General features: G+C 43.7%; 1 pseudogene; it reads left to right on the top strand.

The window, feature by feature from the left end:
* Positions 1 to 349: 349 nt before the first annotated feature.
* Positions 350 to 1241, top strand: LOC139707139 (serine/arginine-rich splicing factor 2 pseudogene; annotated as a pseudogene).
* The last annotated feature ends 2746 nt before the right edge of the window (positions 1242 to 3987 follow it).

Raw genomic sequence — 3987 nt, 5'->3', positions numbered from 1 at the left:
GCTTTTTCTTTTATCTTCCCAAACAGATGCTGGTCTCCTCAGTGCTGGGAGCTGGCTAGCCAAGATTGTTTTTCTTCCTTTTATATGGGCTATGAGAAGGATCTGGTTTCAGTTCTTGGTATTGCACCTGTTTAAACAGAGTTCAGACAGTTGCTGCTCAGGTGCTCACAGTTGCGAAGCTAGCACGCCCGCCAGCCCGCCCCTCTTCCCGGCCTCTCCACGCGGAAAGCAGCTGCTGGGGCGCGGCGTCGCCCCCGACCTGAGAAGACCGCTGCCTGCCTGCAGCGCGCGGGCCCGCCCAGGCCGTTAGAGTCTCGGCGCCAGTTCGCGGGGCCCTGGGCAGCCTCGAAGCCATGAGCTACGGCCGCCCGCCTCCCGATGTGGAGGGCATGACCTCCCTCAAGGTGGACAACCTGACCTACCGCACCTCGCCCGACACGCTGAGGCGCGTCTTCGAGAAGTACGGGCTCGTGGGCGACGTGTACATCCCGCGAGACCGCTACACCAAGGAGTCCTGCGGCTTCGCCTTCGTGCGCTTCCACGACAAGCGCGACGCCGAGGACGCCATGGACCCCATGGACGGCGCCGTGCTGGACGGGCGCGAGCTGCGGGTGCAGATGGCGCGCTACGGCCGCCCGCCCGACTCGCGCCACAGCCGCCGCGGCCCGCCGCCCCGCAGGTACGGGGGCGGCGGCTACGGCCGGCGGAGCCGCAGCCCTGGCCGCCGCCGCCGATCGCGCTCCCGGAGTCGCAGCCGGTCCCGCTCCCGCAGCCGCTCGCGCTACAGCCGCTCCAAGTCGCGCTCCCGCACGCGCTCCCGCAGCCGCTCCACCTCCAAGTCCCGCTCGGCGCGCAGGTCCAAGTCCAAGTCGTCGTCGGTGTCCTGGTCCCGCTCGCGCTCGCGCTCCCGGTCCCGCTCCCGAAGCCCGCCGCCAGTGTCCAAGAGGGAGTCCAAGTCCCGCTCGCGGTCCAAGAGCCCGCCCAAGTCTCCGGAGGAGGAGGGCGCCGTGTCCTCGTGAGCACATGATGTATCCGAAAGCAGCATAACAGAGGACTTGGGGGAAAAAAGGACTACATACTCAGTCCATCGGTCCATCGAAGAGTCCTTGGAACAAGCAACTGGCTGTTGAAAAGGTTATTTTGTAACATTTGTCTAACTTTTTACTTGTTTTAATCTTTGCCTCAGGTGGCAAACTTCATTTTATGTGCCATTTTGTTGCTGGTATTCAAATTTCTTGTAATTTAGTGAGGTGAAGGACTTCAGATTTCATTATTGGATTGACCAAATTACCAAAAGTGTTATACAGATTTAATGCAATTCCAATCAAAATCGCAATGACTTTCCTTATAAAAATAGAAAAGGCAGTCATGAAATTCATCTGAAAAAAATAAGAGACCCAGAATAGCTAAAGTAATCATTAAGAAGGACAGTGAAGCAGGTGGCATCACTATACCAGACTTTAAACTATACTACAGAGTAATAGTAACAAAAATGGCATCATATTGGCACCAAAATAGACTTGTAGTCCAAGGGTACAGAATAGAGGACACAGAGCCAAATGCACATAAATACAGTTTTCTCATATCATACAAATGTGCCAAAAACATATATTGGAGAAAGGATAGCCTCTTCAATAAATGGTGCTGGGAAAACTGGAAATCCATATGCAACAAAATGAAATTAAGCCCCTATCTCTTGCCATGAAGAAAACTCAAAGTAGATCAAGAACTTAGGAATTAAACCAGAGACCCTGCACCTAATAGAACAAAAAGTAGGCCAAAATCTTCATCATGTGGATTTGGCCCCAATTTCCTTAATAAGACTTCTATAGCACAAGAAATAAAATCAAGAATCAATAAATGGGATGGATTTAAACTAAAAAGCTTCTTCTCAGCAAAAGAAATAATCAGTGAGGTGAATAGAAAGCCTACAGAATGGGAGCAAAGTTTTACCATACATACATCAGATAGAGCACGAATCTCTAGGATATATGAAGAACACAAAAATCTTAACACCAAAAAACCCAAATAACCTAATCAATAAATGGGCCAATGAACTGAACAGACACTTCTCAGAAGAGGATATACTATCAGTCAACAAATATATAAAAAAAAATGTTCAATATCTCTAGTAATTAGAGAAATTCAAATCAAAACTACTCTAAGCTTTCATCTCACTCCAGCCAGAATAACAGCTATTATAAATACAAACAACAATAAGTTCTGGCAAGGATATGGGGAGAAAGACACACTCATACATTCCTAGTGGGACTACAAATTGGTACAACCAATATGGAAAACAGTATGGAGATTCCTTGGAAAACTTGGAATGGAACCACCATTTTACCCAACTATCCTATTCCTCGGTTTATACTCAAAGGACTTAAAAACAGCCACATCAATGTTTATAGCAGCACAATTCACAAAAGCTAAATTGTGGAACCAACCTAGGTGCCCTTCAGTAGATGAATGGATAAAGAAACTGTGATATATATATATATATATATATATATATATATTTTTTTTTTTTTTTTGCAGGTAAATGGATGGAATTGGAGAATACCATGTTAAGTAAAGTAAGCCAATCCCCCCCCCCAAAAAAAAATATACCAAATGTTTTCTCTGATATGTGGATGCTGATCCATAATGGGAATGAGGCGGGGAGAGCATGGGCAGAATGGAGAAACTTTAGATAGAGCAAAGGGGTAGGAGGGTGAGGGGGCATGGGGGTAGAAAGGACAGTGGAATGAGATGGACATCATTACCCCAAGTATATGTATGAAGATATGAATGGTGTGACTCTGTGTACAATCAGAGACATAAAAAATTATTCTCTATATGTGTAATACGAATTGAATTGCATTCTGCTGTTATATATAACAAACTAGAATAAATAAATTTTTTAAAGTTTTTTTAAGAGAGAGAGAGAATATTGTTTAATATTTATTTTTCAGTTTTCGGTGGACACAACATCTTTATTTTATTTTATGTGGTACTGAGGATCGAACCCAGCGCCCCACGCATGCCAGGCAAGCGCGTTACCGCTTGAGCTACATCCCCAGCCCTTTTAAAAGTTTTTAAAAAAGGAATGTGAACTTCTAGTTTTTAAATATTCCTCACTTTTGAATTATCTTCTGAATTTAGAATTATAGTTCCATAGTTATGATTCTTTAGTAACAAACATGTCTCACAAACTTCTAAGACTGTTGGTGCTTTTAAAATTATATTGTGTTAAACTAGATATAGTGGGGCACCCCTGAAATACCTGTGGCTTGGGAGCCTGAAGCAGGAGTATCTCAAGTTTAAGACCAACCTCAGCAACTTAAGACCAGCCTCAGCTAAGCAACTCACAAAGACTCTATTTCAAAATGAAAAATAAAAAAAAGGCTGGGGATGTGGCTCAGTGATTAAGTGCCCCTGAGTTCAATCCCTGGTACCAAGGAATAATCAATAAATAAAAATAAAACTATATTGAGTTGTTTGCAGGTATTCTCATTCCCCTCCCCATTTGATTCAATATAGGATAATACCTTTGTATTGGTTTTTCTAAAGTTGCAAAAAAATTTATTTTATAGAGAATATTTGGGGCTGGGGTAATGGCTCAGCTGTAGAGTACTTGCCTAGCATGCATAAAGCACTGGGTTCGATCCCCAGCACCATATAAAAATAAACAAATAAAATAAAGATATTGTGTCCATTTACAACTAAATTTTTTTTTAAAAAAGAATATTTTCTACTTTTTCTTGTGATTTGTTCTTTGATTCATAGATTACCTAGAAGTATGCATATAAATATTTTTAAATACTTGCTTTTTTCCTTATTAAGGTAACTGATTTTTTTTTGGGGTGGGGTAGGACCAGGGATTGAATTTAGGGGTGCTCAACCACTGAGCCACATCCCCAGCCATATTTTACATTTTAAATTTAGAGACAGGGTCTCACTGAGTTGCATAGCACCTCATTTTTGCTGAGGTTGGCTCTGAACTCA

The sequence above is a fragment of the Marmota flaviventris genome, chromosome 9 (assembly GCF_047511675.1).
Source record: "Marmota flaviventris isolate mMarFla1 chromosome 9, mMarFla1.hap1, whole genome shotgun sequence".
Lineage (NCBI taxonomy): Eukaryota > Metazoa > Chordata > Mammalia > Rodentia > Sciuridae > Marmota > Marmota flaviventris.
Note: the sequence above shows the minus strand (reverse complement) of the source record. Positions and strands in the feature narration are given on the sequence as shown.